General features: G+C 43.2%; 1 protein-coding gene across 1 annotated transcript in view; it reads left to right on the top strand.

Moving 5' to 3' along the window:
* The window catches only part of LOC118120567 (inactive dipeptidyl peptidase 10), a 142,303-nt gene that overhangs the window by 30,730 nt on the left and 92,399 nt on the right, over nt 1-19,174 (top strand). The gene's annotated exons all lie outside the window — the stretch shown is intronic.

The raw sequence follows: 19,174 nt of genomic DNA, 5'->3' as shown, positions 1-19,174 counted from the left end.
CCACTTGAATTTAAAGTAGGTATGCTGCTACACTACCTTGAGTTTTTTAAACAGTTCACTAAGTGTTTTCGACACGTTGTTTTCTCTGGAAATGGTTTACTGCCCACAGTATTAAAGAAATGCAGACTTTATAGGTCTGATTTGAGGGACATTTTCCAGTTTGTAAACTCCTGAGTGCGGCTCAAGTTTTGAGTCTTTTGTTCCGGCGCTGCAGTGCAGGTCAGAGCCGATCAGGAGATGGGAAAAAAGTTTCATAAATCTGCTCCCCAATTAAAGTTGAGCATAGAAGAGAGAAAGCACCCCAAAGGTGATGTGATTTAAATAACTCCTCTTATTAGGAAGTGGCTCGGAGGGGTTCTCTGGCAATTATCACTTGTGACCCACAGCAATTATCACCTGCTCCCAGCAGACAAAAGGCTATTTTCAACTGATTGAGTGCTAAGCCACAGGAATTTTTTAGAGCTTGACCTTTTGGCGGTGGCTTGGAGAAGGCACAGGCAAATCTTTTTTAGGCCAATAAGACTTTTTGTGACAACCTGTTCTACCTTCGTGACCTTGATGATGTACTGGAAGCCTGTGGATGGAAACAAAACCCCAGATTTCTTCAACATTGAACCGTGCATCTCTTCACTGTTATGTAGTGAATCAAATCTAATAAATTGCCTTTTTGTTTGAATGTTGACTCACTCAATGGAAGATGTCTCGTGGGTATCAAGCTGTGGCTCGGGAGGTAGAGCGGGTCGTCCACAAACCAGAAGGTTGCACTGAACCCACAAGCTCAACATGTGTTTGCTTGTTCGCTTTCTTCCAATTCCTGAATCTCTGCCTGTTTGCTTCAGGAACTAGTCCATTGGCTTTTAGAACTGCAGCTTTAACCTTAATATAGTCACCACTTTCAACAGAGCTGAGGGCAGAAGAAGCTTTCTTGGCTTTAACTGTGAAAACACAATCTGTGCCACACATACAGACAAGGCAAAACATACATCTGGGTCTTTTTGTTAAATGTAGGCAGGAGACACAAGCTTTCAGCAACATCCAACCCAGTTTAATGGCCGTTCCACCGCCTTCACTACCAGTGGCTGAATAACTTATCAGCTCCTATTTCAACTGGAGCCACCAGCCTGTGTCTTAAGGCCATTACAACTGCAAAAGAAAGAGATGCACGCCAATACCTGCTGTCAGTCTACAACAGAATCCATAACATTGAATAAATACTGGCAGTTTTTTCTCAGCATCCTCTGCAATCAACCTGTACCACTGCACTGAAATATGTTTTTGTTTCTATAGAAACAAGTTTTTTCTGTATTTTTTCCTTTATTTTATTTTTGTATTCTATTGACTTCTATGTTTTTATTTTCTTCTGGTAAAAGAACAGACAGATGTGCTCATTTTCCAAGAAATGGCATTGTTCTTTTTTCACAGTGTGAAATTAAAAATGTTTTGCACATCCTATGTTTACCAGTTTCTAGTTCTTCTAGTTCTACTTCAGTTTCTACTACTACCTCTGCTTTTCCGCTCCCTGCAGCTGTTTGGCAATCTGCTCAAAGAGATTCAGCCTCATACCTGATGCCGTATGTGCTCCCCACACTTCACCTGATAAGATTGAGCCGGCCTCGCCCCTACAGAAACAAGCCAGCGTACCCAAATGGAGTGTGGCCACAACTTACTCGCTCACTCACTTTGAGAGTGGTGCAATTTGCTGGGAGCCACAGTGTGTTGCGACCACTGATACAGAGCATATGTTGTTGCAATAAAGCTCCTCAGGCTGGAGTCTTTCCCACTTGTGAGGCTTTCTGACCTTGTTTTCATGTCCTTTGCAATGTAACGTTTCTTAAAAACTACATTATGGTTTATAAAGTTGTGGCCAGAGACGTTGCCACTGGGGTCTCCCACACACAGCCAGACACCGAGCAGTCACCATTTATCATTATTTATTTATGTGCAGAAGAACAAACGTAAATTCACTAAACTTAAATTGTTTGAAACAAAACCTTTTCCCATGGCTCAGCTCAGTGTCTCTTCATGTGTCTCTTCTCTCTGTGGCAGCTTTTTTCTGCTGCCTTTTAAACCTGAGCAGTAACCAGCTAACAGCCGTCTCTGAGCCACCTCCACATACCCCCATCGCCGAACTCAGGTCAGGGAGCCATCCAGCCTGACCTACTCCCCCTCTACCTGGGACCTGGGAGGAAGTATGCCATGGCAACAGGCACCCAGAACAGCAGTGGGTTGCCCGAGAGCAGGGTAGAGCAGAGGAGCCATTCAGGAGGCCGACCTGGAGACAGAGCAGGTCGGCGTTGCCACACGACGCGTCTCTCCGGAGGCCGGGTGGGTGGGAGGGCGTCGTCGGACAGCTGACATGGACCCCGGGACGGCAGCGGGCGTCGGCCTTACCGCCGACTTGGTACCAGGGACGAGAATGAAAGTCGGCCTCGCCGCTAACGAGGAACCAGGAACAGGGGCTGGCGTGCACTTTAAATCAGGAATCAAAAGTATAATACGCTATTCCAGTCAGCTAGAGAGGAATACCAGAAGACCTAAATGTATTTTTAGAACTTTCTAGGAGGATGGATTATTTGCATTACGGTCAGGCACAGGGAAGAAGGCTGCTAGTGTTCCCCTGGTAAGAGACAAGTTTGGTTTTGACACCTTGTGAATTAATGTTAACTTGTTAAAGCAACCAGATGTGAGATCAGTACCGACAGGGTCTGTGTCTCAGGCTTTGGTCCAGTGTGTCTCGGCTCTGCACGGGTTCTGGGTTCCAACTTTCATATGAAAGACGGGTTCTGGGTGAAACATTTACTGGTGTTTTTCGCGTTCAGGCAGAAATCTTTGGACCTGTCCAGAACTCCAGTGTGTACACCGACAGGAAAGTCATACATACTTTAATGAACCTACTCTCTTCCCAAATGATTCATAGGATGTAATTGACGAGGGCAGTCTGTGCTAGAAAAGCCTTTGATTTCAGCCTCACTGAAGGCGGATGAAGGAGCTATTTTGGGCTGAAGGTCAGTGGAGACCATGTGCTTTGATCCTGGGGAGAGATACAGACCGGTTTATGAACGAGCTGCAGCTACGGTGTTTGCATCAAGGCCCCAGAAGAAAGGAGATTAAATATTACATGTCAGAAGTTGTCCTTCCTTATTAATTCATATTCCCGAAGCCTTGAAACACCACAGGACTGCAAAGAGGCATTTTTGATCATTATTATTATTTTCAAACCTTTTAGTTATTAGTTATTTATAATGTGTACATGTAAAGAAGCTTTTTTTCAACAAACATTTCCTCCGTCTCTGTAAAACACTTCCTGCCACTATTAATACGATCAATCAGGAATCAGAGGTCACAGTAGAATTTCAGAGTAAAGTGAAACAACAATAACCACAAATATTTGGATTGACAATTTTCCCCCCACTTTTTAAAGGCTTGTTATAAAACATAGGACTGGATGAGGTTGTTTAACTTTACATCACTTTTTTATATAAGTGCTTCTCTCTGAAATTCAGGTGGTTTCCTGTAATGCTGGGTTTTTGATTCACAGCATTCTCTCTGACATGTTTCCTGAAATGGTGTTTCGTTTTTACATTTTGTCGAGACTGTCGAGACAAATGCATTCATACATAAGTTGTTGTGCAGACACACTTATTTTTAGCCATGCTGGGTTGAAAGCATTGTGTTAGTTTTTTTTTGTGAGAAACACATTCGCGAGGTGATGGTCTTTCAGGACTGAGCCAAGACGATTATGGTCCAATGCTCATTGAATTAAAACAACCAGTCGTCTGATCCACTCCGGCTGTGGACAGCTCAGCTCCTGTGGTCTGGCTCTGCTGATCAGTGATTAGGTCTTTAATTTCTGGGACGCTCCCTGCAGGCGACTGCAAGAGACATTATTTACAGTGATGCTGTGAAACAACAGACTGTCTCCCTGTAGAATAATACTGGGGTTATTGTTGTGGATAAAATGCACCCACAACAAACTATGTTGGCCTTTAAGTTGGAGAACTAATCCGGTATTACACAAGCTAACCTTTACTGTCGTAGGATTGAAAAGGATGCAGCGTTAAAGTCCATTTCACATCTGTTTGACCTTTGTCTTCCACTCTGAGAGGCTTTAATTTGATATTTCCTATCGGTTCTGTGGTTCTCAGGGATACAGCATGTACATTAAATGACATTAAATTTCAAGAGTTTCACAGTTCCTCTTCCAATCTGTCTTAATAACAACTCAATTTAAACACATATTTTTACATTTAATTATAGTAGCTTTGGACATAAAATCCCCTCAAGAAAATACAAACTAAATAACAGAGGACAAAATAAACTGCAGTAATAAAACCAATGTCTATTAAACATCAAACAACCGGTGGCACATTAAGACGACCATTGTGTACAGTTCATGTCCTACAGAGGATACAGCATGTACCTGAACATGTATATCTTGGGGTCTTCACTTGCCTCAGTCCTTATACCTTTACAAACCTCCTTTTAACCTTTTCCCACACGGATTAAAAACCTATGTTTGACTTCAATTTGGCTCAAATCCATAATACATGTGTTTTTTAATTGGTGATAATGCATAGTATTGTGCATATGTTTGCTTTGACCTGCATCTGCCTTCACTCTGTATCTATTAGTCACAGGCACTGTTAAGCTTCTTCTCAAGGTTGTTTTGAATTCCCTGCCTATCCAAGCAGGAAGTTCAAAACAACCTTGAGAAGCTGTTTCGACACGGGCTTAATATCAGTGGCTCCAAATAAAATATTTAAACCTCAGGTGCACTTGCTGCTGAATATGTGAGCTATACGGTCGCTAACCTTGAATGGAGCAGCGCCTTGAGTATCATAAGCATCTCATCATCATGGCGTCTGTCCATCACTGGGAGGTGATGGGTAGTGTGGTCTTTATTTCATTGATTATAATCAATGACGCCATCTTATTGTTGCCAAACCAACAGGTGGCTTTAGATACAGAATACGGTGTTTTACCAATGTCCTGGTGTCCGACCTTAGCTTTCTGTTGGTGTATGTTCGGACTTCATAATACTTCTAGTTGACTTACATCTGAATATATTTGGTAAATGTCTGTATTTGTATATCTCTTTTCCGTGACTACTCAAAGTACAGTAAACATCCATTCACACACACATGCATACAGTGCATCCATGGGGCAGCACTTTCTCTATAAGAATGACTCAGCCATCTGGCAAATTTGTGGTTCAGTGTCTTGCCCGGGGACAGCATGCAGAATGGGGAAGACTGGGTTCGAACTGCCAACCCTCTGGTACAGCATCCACCCATGAACAATAGAAGAAGTTAACCATAAACACTTAATACCTTATAGTTCATACAGTTGACTATAAGATCTGTTCACTCTGCTGCCAGTTTACAAGTCATTAAAATGAACACAGTCCTGTAATGTCCAGTCATTCTGTTGAATTGTCAATGTCTAATAACTGTCAGATGATTACTTGGTCCATTCTACTATAACCCTTCATGAACGTAGACTTTATTATTATTTGTTTTATCAGAGATGTATGTAAGGCAACTGAGTTTATAATATAATCTATCAATGCATTATGAAAAATAAATAAATAAAGCGCACTATATGTCTGTATTTCTTTCCCTCTCCTGAGAGTGTGTCCATGACATACGACATATATATGTGTGATGTATTTTTTTTTTTTGCCATTTCATTGTTCCGAGCAGAGTCAGCCGTCAGTGGGGATGAGGTGGGGGGGTGGGTTGTTGAATTACATGTTTGTGTGGATACCCTGAAATGGCTTATTGATTACAGTGGTGCAGGGGTGATTAAAATCCATCTGAGGGGAAAGACACACAATGGTTGCTGTGGCGACAAAAATGCCGGGTCCGACCTTCAAGACGCTGCATAAACTGTATATTACAATCAATTGTTGTCCAGTGCTGCACATGTGTCAGACGGGCAGCCATAACACCTGACAGGTCGAGTGATCTACACTGTGTGTGTGTGTCTGTGTGTGTGTGTGTGTGTGTGTTGTCAGGTGGATACATGTTGTGAGAGCACTAACATGTTGAGATAAGAGCTCTCTGCCTCAGCTCTGATAATGTCCAGTTGATTCATATCTGTCATTGTGCTGCACTTTGTCATCAATAACTTTACATCTGGATCCAGGGGTCAGATCCTGCTGATTTCTATAATGGGTTCAAATCAACTCAATATACTGTGGACTAAGAAAATGATTTATAACAACCCTATGACTATAGAGTTATGCCTCCACTGTATAATCACTCTAAGAAACCTGCAGCACTTTAGACCTCTACCACCAACACATGTTTTACACATCCAGCAGACACATTAGAATTCATTTGGAAGAAATTACACGTCTTAAAAATCTAATTTATGAGATGATGATTAGTTTCAAGATACACACAGACATAGGTTCAGGTGCTTTAAAGGGATAGTTCACTGAAACTCTCCTATGTAGGACACAGTTACCAGATAACACAAGACTCACACCAGCAGCCAACACTCTGTTAGAGTCTGCATGATGCATAGTTTTCCCAGCAGTTGACAAAGGAGTGATTTATTATTCCGTCTGCTGAGCCGTAAATAAACATTGACTGTGTGAAGGCTGTCATTGTTTATTCTGCGTCTTCTCTCCTTCTTCTGTGGTCAAGGTCAAACAAAGAGACTTGGAGCAGCAGAAATTGATCAGTCTCCACTCGTTGTATTTACTGTGCAGCCTTTCAGCCATTTGATCGCCATGAATCAATCTGTCTGTGCCACGGCTGAGGTCACAGCATTTGGGAATGTGACTGAACTGTGGCCAGATGGATCTCAAATCGAAATTGATCCCCTGGTTTGCCCGATAGTGGGCATTATTAATTCAATGAGAAAGTAGAAAATACAGAGGAAGGTGAGAAGAGGTGAGCTGCGAGTTCAGTAAGATTTCTTTGCTGAAGTTTTTTTCTGTAAAACTACGAGACTAGAACAGAATTCTTCATGTGGCCAAGATGGCACCATCATCAACCTCTAGTTTATATTTTATTTGATGTAAGTGGGTTTGACAAGATATCAGACCTGCCTGTCCACATGATAAAATACAGTTCAACAGCGTCACTCCACAAACTGTAAAGACAGGCAGCCAGTCACAGTCCTCGTGGTATTTTTCTGCAGCTCTGATGAGGCACACATCAGCCTCAGCGTAGCCTGCGGCAGCTACGTGTGCAGACTCTGTAAAGTGCAACTACACCCTCAAGTTCTGCTGGAATTCTCTCCCCCTGCAGATTTTTAAAAAATGTAACACAGGAGTAGTGTGTGATGTGGAGGGTCAGAGGACAAGTGGACGCTGGCTGACCACTTCTAATGGACAGTGATGTAGAGCTAACCAGCCCCAAGAAGCCACCGTCAGACAGAGAGTGTCACCGTGTGGGTGCTTGTGCTGTTCAGACATTTTATTAACTTATCGAAAACCATGTCCAATACACTATATTATTATGGCCGGGGGCATGAACATCATTAGCAAACAAAGGCCAGTTGTTAACAAGGTCTGGATGATTAGTGTAAATGGACATTTTACTGAATTCATAAGGAAAAAAGGTAAACATGAAGGAAGACTTAAATTTGGATCAACCAAGTGAATGTGAAATAAAACAGCTTATCTCTGCTCTACCTGTATATCAGTATTTACGATGAATATAAAACTGTGTGACTTGACAGTGGCTAATCCATAAAAGCCAAACTCTACCGCCACAAGACGTTATTAAACCAATAGTCTTCAGTTACTAGTTTGATACCAATATCTCATTTAGAGGAGGGTGAGGTTAGGGCATGAGAAACACACACACACACACACACACACACACACACACACACACACAGTTCGAAGTGATTCTTAAAATCCTATAAACTCGACCGACCGGAAAGAGATAACAATTAAGAGATTCATTTGAAGGTCTTCGCCGTGCGGCAGGAAGAAGTCATTGTCCCGTCAGTCTCGTATTAACAATGACAGCCTCTCTCACAGAAAGGAAACGAACAGGTGGCATTTTATAAATGATGGAATATCTCCACCATTTCTGTCACAGGCCAATACTCTGAAGTCTGCTCTCACAGCAGAAAACACAATATAAAAATGCAGTATAATCCTCTTGTTACAATCATCTGACACTGAAATGCTGCCTTAATGCACATGTGATAATAATCCAATAATATGTCATATTATAAAATACCACGAAGAGATTGTTTACGTGCATTTAACTGATAATGTTTCTGTACTTTTATTGGACGAGAGGTGTTTTACTTGTGATGAAATATTTCCACTCCGTTCTATTGATACTTTCCCCCTAAGTAAAGGAAATGAATCCCTTGAACGCTGCTCAAAACAAGTGATGGAAAGAAATTGAGTCAGTTTCTTCCAATTTCAGCTTTTCATGAAAATATCTAATTATCTCGCGCTGAGATGAGATCAGAGAACTGAAATGAAAAGTGAAATTGTTCCCGTTTAGTCCGCAAATTCATCTGAAATGAACAATCCACTTATTGCTGATGTTTCCGAGCCATTATCGTATGTTTCAATTTGCTTGTGTCCCCCCTGCCTTTGTTCAAACTGATATCACACCATGATAAATTGTGTCACCTTGGCACAATACTAAGTGTGTCCTTTGCCCCAATACTGAGCCCCCCCCCCCATGGCCTCAGCTTCTTTCTATCAGCTGATAGGAATAGGAATATTATAGGAATGTACAGTAGATATGAGAAAATGAGACAGAACCTACACACACATAACAAAGCTGTAGGCAGAGGAGTTTGACAAGAGAAGGTAGGATCAGTACAGTGCAGACCTCCATTCCAGTGGTCACCCAGGCAGCTTGATATACAGTGAGACAGGTTATAGTTTCCAGCAGTGCAATGAACCAGAGCACCAATATACTCGTAATGCTGCACGGAATAAAAATGTAACCACACAGCACAAAACATTCACCCACCGGATGCAATGACTGAAACCACCACTGGGCACCGATAGCGGCCCCCACAGCGCTACTAGTGGCTCTGTCCCTGCACCCCCCCTTGGCTAAGAACTATAATGTTTGTGCACCGGGGCGATGCGGAAGCTGGTGTTGCCCAAAAAAAACCAGTGTGCCATTATCACCGCTTCCAGAGTGGCGGCGAGGCGGTGACATTTAGCCGGGTGTCAAACTCGCTGGAGTCCTCCATCAAACAGCAGCGACCGGAATAAAGGCTCTGTCAGAAATCCTGACAGCTGTAATACTTCACCTGGCCCTGGGAGCCGTTCCATCAGCCAAAACACAGACACACAGAAATATTTCTCCTCTTCGACCCCCCCCCACCCCCCTCATCAGGATGTATATGAGTATTTTGGGGGTATTGCCCACACGGTTGTTGTGATTGTTGGACTAATGCAGAGAAAAGTAAGGCAGCAAATCTCTCTTATGCTGAGTTAGAAGACACTGTTTTCTCATTAAGGTGGGTAACACAATTTGTCTTCCAAAGGTGCAGAGGGAGTTTTCACACAGTTTATAGCATCTGCTGCCACATCCTCTTCAGTAACTTTGCAAATCAGGTCACAGATTGACACAGGAAAGAGGACTTTTGTGTTTTCTTCTATGAAATAGTTTGAAAAATAAGGGTTTCGTAGCCACGTATGAGGCCCAGCTACTTCTGAGTGGGGAAGAGAGATCAGATCCCTCAGGACGGTTGTTTAATACCCGGTCTGAACAGGGCCAGAGTCCCAGTGGATGAAGACAGAGGTCAACTGTGCTGCAGGTTCTTCTTCCTCAGTCAGGACACTATCGGTGGTTGTTCCCTTTGAGCCTCCACCATTGATCTTTTACTCCACGTGAGTAAGTCATACTTATTATCATATTCTCCATCTGAATAGATTCATAGCTCAGCTGCAGTTAATACTTTAAAGAGCAGTTGCACCTTGGTCTTCATCAGCTCTAAGTTCTGGTCTGAAAATCACCTTCCAACTCGTTTAGTTGCTGCTCTGCTGACCACACAGAGCCAGAGTGAGAATGTCTCTGTGGCGGAGGGGACACACCACAAAATAAAGTCATAGATCAGTTTTAATTGTTGTCATGGGTGCCGTACTCAACTCACCTGGCACTTAACACCGTGGCCATTCATTTCTCTGAATGTCCGCTGCAGTCAGAGTGTTTTACGACGACATGATTGCAAACATGTCTGCATGCAGCGCCGCTGGCTCGCCACCGAATCGGTTAAGTTCACACTATCGACTCCGCGTACATCAAAACTAATGTATGCGACATGCATTCCTATGTGTCAGTGTTCTGTCAATACGTGTAGCTCCATTGATTCATCAAAAAGCAGTGAAGGCTGAAAGCATAATTGATCATTTCACACTGTCGTGCTGATGGCAGGTGGATGGCTGTTGACCTGTAGTGTGACTGCAGCTTGTTCATATGCCACTTCGTCTTTGTGTGACTTCACGAGAAAGGTTCGGTTAGACAACGTTTTGTGTTGAAAGATCTCGTTCATCAGCATCTTTTAACATAAAAACACTTCTACATCTCTGCTCATGATAGTTTTTGTTCCATTAAAGCTGGAAAACATGACTTGTGGTTTGTCTCGAAGCTAATCAAACAAAAACCATTAAGCCATCAGAATAATGTGTCTGTATTGATGCCTGCACAGGGCTGTGAGAGCTTTGTTTTGACATTTTGTCCATTACCCTCATTCAGAGACGTTTTAGAGTCTTGAAACATTAGGAACTTAGACCAGCACAGAAATGTGTTGCACGTTATTTCAGAGTAAAATGAATCCATGAGGTGAGACACTGTCTTCTCTCTCCTGCTCATTAAAAGGATGGATTCAGCATTTCCCAACCAAAATCAACACACCATGTCAGATCATACAAAGTAAACCATTTCTGCACATTTCCATACAACACAACTTGATGCCAGACAGCATCAATCAGCTGTGTATGGTGATGCACAGCTCACTGCAGGGTAATCAGTGGATTCTGCTCTCTGAGCTTCCATCGTATTATCTCACCTCATCCTTCACGACTCTCTCTCTCTCTCTCTCTCTCTCCCTGTCAGCTCCCTCGACACTGAAGCAGGACTCATGTTGTGTCCAGCAGTTACAGAACAGGCGAATATTCATAGATTCTGGATGAGAGATGTAATGTTTAACAACACAGAGATGTGTGTGTGTGTGGGGGGACTCACATCTGTTCAATGTCCACAGCATCAGATAAGCTGCCGAGTCCCTTGAGCCCCAGCTGATGCTGACGCTGACTCAGGTGACATCACTTACTCCCTCAGGAGCCGCACAATGATTTTCAGATCAGCTGTACTGTAGCTTCCCTTCAATATCAAGCCCTGGTGTTAGCACAGGGACTGAAATGTGTTTAGAAGCACGACGGCGTGAATGAGACGGTGTGTCCGGAGATACGAGGAGAACGTGCTGCTGTGGTCTGAGTAGAAAACAAGATGAGAGAAACAGAATCCAGCTAATCATCAGTCATTAAAGATTTTTTAAAAACCTTATCAGTGACTTTTTTCTCTCCTCTCTCTCTCTCTCACACACACACACACACACACACACACACACACACACACACACACACACACACACACACATGCAGAGGAATGTTGATAATCGGTTCCTCTCATCCATCAAACCAGCGGCCTGGCAGAGTATTACCACTCCAGCGGCTGCCTTTACTAATTAAAGAGCCTCAGTAATTGAACTTTCTATTCTCACCCGAGCTCTCCATACTTGGCGCGGCGGCTGTGAGTTAAAGGGTAAAGTAAGATAACACACAGCTGTCACAGCTGCTACACCGAGTGTGTGACACGCTAATGAGGTCGGCCGCCTCTGTGTACTTGTGGTAGCTGATACACGAGGAAACCGATGCTTATTAGCAGCTGATGTGTCTTTGTCGGTGTTTCTGTGAGATGATGACGAGGGAGGCCAGGAGTGGAGGTGTGTGTGCGTTTGCTTCGCGCCGTGCGGTGAATGTCCGTGCGCTGCGTTGTGCAGGCATGGCTTGACATTTTCTGACTGGCCTCATTGTTTCCACCACACAGCGAAATGAAGGATAGGCAGGTCAGCATGCGAGGAGCTGCTGTCAGCAGAGCGGCTCATGCATCTTCCCACGCACCCGACTGATTCATGCTGATGCAGTGTGGAGATTTGCAGGCAGCATGCGGGCGCAGCGAGGCCATCCCCAGCTTACGGGGAGAATTGCATTAGAAAAAGATTAATTCAATTCCATCTCTGATGTGTCCTCGGACGAAGGCCCGGAGGAAAACAAATCATTCATCTTCCCAAGAGCAGAGATAAGAGGCTCGTTCTTTAGGAATCTGTCTGAGATTTTCAGGTTTTGTTTGTCGAGAGAAGACAAACTCAACCACAACAGTTCATTAAATGTGAAAAAATCCAACACAACTTTAGATGAATTCTCTCGGCAATCACACACACACACACAGCGTGCACGGTTCGGTTTGAATGGGGTCATCGTATGGATGTGTGAGCGAGTGCGTAACTGAGTTTCCCTGCGCCCTTTGTTTTTCCTTTCATAATACGAGCTCATTGGTTAGAATGTCAAGCACATCAGTCTCTGGAGATGGCAAAGCTGTGCTGGGCTTTCTAGACCAAGGGCACCTTTATCAGGATTTGTATTCTGCATCTGCAGAGATTGACGCAAATAAGTCCGTCGCAGCGCTGTGTCGCACAACAGTAACACAACTGCAGGCTGCTTCACAGTTGCTGTGCAAAAAAAATTTAAAGAAAAAGACCAACAACAGAAAAATAGGAAATTCAATCAGCCATTCAAATTCAGCTAAAACACAAATTTGGCAGAAAAGGTGTATAACCTTGAAATTGATGGGGAAAATTAATTTTCTCATTTGAATTTGAAACATCTCATTTTGTTTCATCTCAAATCAACTAAAATGGTTAATTAGAAATGGATGTTTTCTTTTTGAATGATGGCAGTATTTGTCCAGCCTTTTTCTCTGGAGACTTTTTGATTGTGACGGATAATTATATTTTCTATCAAAGACTATAACTTCATAATATGAGATTTACATCCGTTTTACAGAAATGTAGGGAGCATTTGATTTGCTCTGTGCTGATGGTTTCCTCGAATAACCAGGGTTTGCATACGGATCACAATACTTAATCAGTTGGTGATAAGTGAAACCATGAAGTTGCTGTGTGTTGGATCACAGAGATTCTCAGGACAGGACCAATAGAAGCCTGAGTCCGGCCCCAACGCTGTGTCCAAGTTCTCAATGTTGTTGTCCCACATGTACATGCAAATACCCCTGTACTACACTGCAGGCCTGAAGTCACCAACTCGGTGGTATATGACGTGCATCAAGACCCACTTGTGTTATTTTCTATATAAACCAATTTTCAGTTTTGATGGGGTTCACAGGGCAGGAGACAGAACATGGCATTTTTCTATTTTCCAGCAAAGGTGCCTAAGAGGAGAAGCTCCGTCCTTCTCTCTCCTCTGGCACCAACTATCAAACCTTCACTTCTCAGGCCTGTCAGGTGACGGCTCTCTGTAGCGCTGTGTTGTAACCATCCACAGTGCTTATAAGTGGTTCTTGTTTGTGTTTAACAAGATACACAGCTGTACTGCTTTGTGCTTTGTGTGTGCATCGTCATGTGTAGCTGATGTAGTAACTGTGCACTCGCTGCAATAAGCTTCATGTCTCAGGTTGATTTTCTGAGGCTGAAGAACAACATTTTATCTTCAGGCAAAGGCCGAGTGGATCTACAGTATTTAAAACACGACAGAGCAAACACAGAGACATCCCCAGGAACAACTGATCCTCGTCCCTTTAACCTCTGTCAGGTGAAGGTCAAGCAGCACGCTGAGAGGACAAAACGCTGGTATTGTGTCTCCCATGTTATCTCCCATGTGCCTATATGAACACATACAAGATACTGTAGAAGGTAAATACAGTGCGTCACTAGTCATGTTACTGTTTGTCCCAGTTTGTGTGAGGACAAAGACGCAGCAGGTGAGGTGGTTGGATGTTTCAAAGGGTTTTACTGAGGCAGCTGACAATACCTGTACTGGGTGAAGGGCAGAACAACAGGAGACACTTGTTATCACAGATACACAGGAGCGTAATAGTGACGGCAACTTTCGTCATGTCTTTGTTTACCCTTGTTACCGAAAGGAGGAAGTAATGAACCTTAAAACTTTGTATGAAAACTGACTTTAAACAACAAAAGAAGGAAATTAAGTTTCTAAAGCCACAGACAATACAGCCACAGACAATACAGCCATCTGTATTGTCTGTGGCTGTATTGTCTGTGGCTGGAACGAGGAACTCAAACAAACAAACCAAAACAAAAGATATGAGGGAGAGAAAACTCTTCCCGTCAAAGTCAGCATTTTATGAGTCCAGCACAACAAGGCAAAGCTAAGCTCTCTCTCTCTCTCTCTCTGTCTCTCTCTCTCTCTCTCTCTCTCTCTGTCTGTCTGTCTGTCTGTCTCTGTCTCTGTCTCTCCTCTCTTTCTGTCTCTCTCTCTCTCTCTCTCTGTCTGTCTCTGTCTCTCTCTCTCTCTCTGTCTGTCTCTGTCTCTTCTCTGTCTGTCTGTCTGTTCTGTCTCTGTCTCTCCCTCTCTCTCTCTGTCTGTCTCTGTCTCTCTCTGTCTCTCTCTCTGTCTGTCTCTCTGTCTCTCTCTCTCTCTCTCTCTCTCTCTCTCTCTCTCTCTCTCTCTCTCTCTCTCTCTCTCTCTCTCTCTCTGTGTGGCGTTTGGGGAGGATCACTGAATAATGGCTGAATTGTTCCCAGTGATTATTGAGAATTATTTCAGCTTGAAATAGCCCATCCCTCGTTATATTCCCAGAAAACTAAGCAAGTTGTCGAGGTTGCTCCGGTGTCTGCGGAGCCGCTGCAGCATCTCAAACATGTCCTCTTGTTTTTTCCGCCCGTGCTTCTCCTCTGGGTGACTGGCTGCTGCCAAGTTAAAGCCCGTGTTCGGCTCAGCCTCCTTCCCGCCGCTCCTCTTCGCTGAGCTTCTTGTCTGGAATCCAGAACAATTAGCAGACGTGGGATGTGCACAGAATTAAACAGCAGGTTTTTGCGGCGTCCATTCTCAAAGAAGATAAGCCAAGCTAAGTAGCCATTAGTCAAGGTCGCAACTGCAAGTCTAATGGTTCCTGTTGAAGATTAAATGTGTTAAAAATGGGTCAAAACAAACACACAGTTTTAGTCATTTCCCCAAACAGCTGCTGCTAGAAACAATGTTACTGAAACACGAGGAAATGGTGCAGTCGTCTGGGAGAATGTTACAGTACAGCAGGTCGTACATGTGGTATTTACAGCAGTGTAAACATTATACTATGATGTATATGGAACTGATTTAATATCACTGAGTCTCCCTGTCGATGATATTGATAATACAACATTTAATAAATAGATAATTCCCCTTAAATCTGTTTTAAAAATGTAGAAAGTATAAATATTTGTGTGAAAATGTAGGGAGTAAAAGTGAAAAAATCCACTTAAGTACAATAACAAAGTTTTTCTCTAAATATTACTCCACACGTGCATTCATGACAGGAGCACGAAGGTTTCCTCACAGAGACAGAATGAGCAGCTCCCTGTAGGAAACATTACAGCAGAACCCTTTAATTCTGATGAGGAAAAATAACAAGAAGATAAAAAACAACTCTCAGCGATTCAAGGTCTGATGGGATTTAAATTACAGGAGAACCAGCGAGGTAAGAAAGAAAATACTGGGAGTTTTTAATTATTACTGGGGGGCAATACAAGTGTGGGATTAATATCACTCAGCAGGTAATAAAATCTCCCCGAGAGAAATAAACCCAGAGTGAAAGGTGCTCGCTTTGAGGGAATTCTTCAGAAAAGTTAGTTTTTTTCTCAGATGTGTATCTTTTTACCACTTTTACATCTGCAGTCGAGTGAGTGTTTTTATTGACTGGATTGTATTTACACAGAAATGTACCTGATGAAGGTCTAAATACACCCGAGATACATTGAGGACGGATTGTGAATCGGTCAAACAGCCTCCGGAGGGGGTGAGGGAAACACATTGTGAACACGAGTGCAAATTCAAATGTGCTGTCGATCCACAGACTTCCAAACCACTGAGCAGCGAGACAGCCAGCAGCCATTAGCCAGTAAACACAGGACGCAGCCTTCTCCCGAGTCCTCGTGGTGAAGACACCTGTGGACGGAGCTTCGTCTTCTTCCATTCTTCTTCTAACAATCATCTTTTCTTTGGAGCTGCACAAGCGAGAGGAGGACGTGACGTGAGCAGGACAGAGCGTAATCGCTGTTTCTTTTGGAAACAGGCTGCGTATTTGTGTCTCCTCCAGTGTTGTGTGATTCACAACAGCCCTAATAGACACCTGGTCTTTGTCTGTGATCAAAACAACACCGAGCTCCCGTCAGTAGATGGTTTGTTGCACATGCAGCTCCCCAGAGCTTTACCTGCAGATCACACACACACTTTTTCTTGCAGTTTCCCAGTCATGAGTGGGGAATAAGTGATGTGGCTCAGCCTGAAGACATCCAAGGCTGGCCCTCCCCTACAATTCCTTTTCGTCGCTGCCCCCAATGTGTTTATTAAATGTCGAGCAGCCAGAATCTGTCTCTTTCTGCTCTACGGAGTCCTCAGAATGGGACGGAAGGGTTGCAGCCGGGAGACTGGCAGCTCCAGCCCGGATGGATGAGCAGCCAGGACACAGCCTGTAATTTAGATTTCATTACGATAGCGGCACAGGTACAGAAGGCGTACGGCGGTTTGGTGAGGAGGAAGATGGTGGTGAGAGATGGTGGCGCCCTGATGGATCACCGGGGGGAAAGTGCTGCATGACGGACGGGGCTAAAGGAGGGGATGGTTGTAGCAGGTAGCAATTGACATGACAGGAATAAAAAGCGGGTGAAAAAGAACAGTGGTGAAGGGTTTTGTGGAGGCTCAGGAAAGGTCACTTTCTTTGTTGCAGGGGGCGTGGGGTCTGCTGAGTACCAGAGAGAACACTTAGACTGGATCTGATGAAAATAGATGGGCAGGAGAGGGGTGGGGATATTTAAGGGCTGCCGAGGAAGACGAGCAGCATGCAGGGAGAGGAAGCTTCATTCAGAAGCTGCTTTTTTACGTCCCTGCAGAACAAGAAGTACATAATCTGTTCTGTGTCTCTCTGGCCTGTGACCGAGCTCCAACATCACAGCATTTTAATATCACTCCCTTAAGATAAGACTCGAAACTGGTCTAAGCGAGTTAATATTCCAAATGGGTATTTAATAAATTATGCAAAACAAGTGCCAGCTTATAGTGCAATCCTATTAAAACTGAGCTACTTCTCTGCTCTTTTCTCTGATCTGTCGAGCTGCACAATCCTGAACCGACTCCCACGTCAAACTTCTTTTCAGAGGATAAAGGTCTGGACGTCGTCTTCTGGCTGCCACTTGTTAATTAGATGCTGTTAAGCCGTCCACTCGGCCGCAGCCTTATCAGCGAGAACGTCTCGTTAATGAGCTTCAACTTCCAAAATGGTGTAGTTGTGAAATTTCAGATATTTTTTTTTTTTTATGAACTGCGGATAAATTCAAAAAGCAAATCATTACTTTCCTAATTTTAAAGTGTCACGGTTGGAAAGAAACGAAAACAACATTCACACGTTCTGGGTTGTTTCAGGGAATTACTCATGATAAAAAACAAAACGCTAGTATAATGTTTAAAGATGAAAATAATGATCCTACCCAACCACGCTAGAATGAAAGAAAGAATATGACTTACAACGAAAAGTCATTAAATTGAACCAAACCCTTTGATTTAAGTCCTAAAGGCAACATCCATGACGAGAGTGTTCTGGTTTTCTAAAAGAAAATTAAAACCTCTTGATCTCACAATGTAAAAATGTGTAATAAATATGTTTGTGTTTATCTGTGTTACAAATACAGTTCATTCTCTGCGGCTGTGTCACAGTGAAACGGTTGATAAACAGCAGATCATTGTGGGAGAGGCAGATCTGCAGATTCCACTTTAAGCCGTGATGCTTCACAATAAGAGCCACCTCACTTTGAATGTGAGGGCACTGCAAGTATTTGTTTTGCATTAGCAGTGATGAATAAAGCAGTGATACAGCGGAAGAAGAGGGATCGGTGAAAAGGAATCAGTTAAATGAATCCCCGTGCGTGGGAGGGCAACGTGAATCCCACACAGAACAAAGCGAGTGCACCACTAACGATTTAAGCCGTAATACAAAGAGGTAATTACAGAAATTGGAGGCATTGAATTGCTGTTGCTGAACGAAGCCATGCATGGTATCGAGAATCTGGTTTTGTACAGTGATGATCTTGACTTTTTGGACCCGACCTTACTCTTTATATGTACAATACAGAAAACTACACCGACATGAATTCAAAGACATGCCACGGCCACAACCCATCTTTACATTTATGAATTAAATTAAACAAAAGTTCAAATGCTCTATAAGCTGTTTAGAATCAAGTTTGATTCACCTGCACTAAAACCAAATAAGCAAAATGATGTGTGGTGCTTTGATGGGAGCTGCTCTCACATTCCCGTGCGAGCACAGTGACTTAGTGGCTCTTAGATCTGCTCTTAGGAGGATTGTGTTCAACTTGTAAACACTTTACTTTGTTTCTTGCTGCTTGAGCTCAGCAGAAACAAGTTGTTCACACAACATTCACCTCACTGCGCTCCCTCTTAATCTAATATCGTGAACAGCTACGTATTTTAAATTCCATTTGTCACTCTGTTGGAGCTCTGATTTTGGTCTCTAACAAATGGACATATCCCTCTTTTTAGCTCGTAAATGCTTAACAATGTCAGGCAGCGAGTTGCTGGCTGAAAAAGAAGCAGTGAGAAGGGTGTAAAATTGTGTGTGGACAGATTTACAATAAGCAGAAGCTCACTGTAAAGCTTTTATATCATTTGATACATTATTGTTTAAAGATGAGCTGCCGTCACTCCCTGTTTTCAGGCTTTGTGCTAAGCTAAGCTAACCGACTGATACTCGTAACATGTCCCTACAGGTGTCTGCTGATACTTCCACTAATAATTAGTAACGACATGAGGTTGAGACCTTTTGCACTGAACCAAGACACAGTCACGCTGCAGTTTCTTGCTTGTACACACTGTCCCTCAGCTCCACTGCAGAACATCAGCTGTACAACTTGTACAAAT

The sequence above is a fragment of the Hippoglossus stenolepis genome, chromosome 13, assembly GCF_022539355.2.
Source record: "Hippoglossus stenolepis isolate QCI-W04-F060 chromosome 13, HSTE1.2, whole genome shotgun sequence".
NCBI classification, from domain to species: domain Eukaryota; kingdom Metazoa; phylum Chordata; class Actinopteri; order Pleuronectiformes; family Pleuronectidae; genus Hippoglossus; species Hippoglossus stenolepis.
The sequence above is the reverse complement of the archived record's forward strand: the minus strand, read 5'-3'. Positions and strand labels throughout refer to the sequence as shown.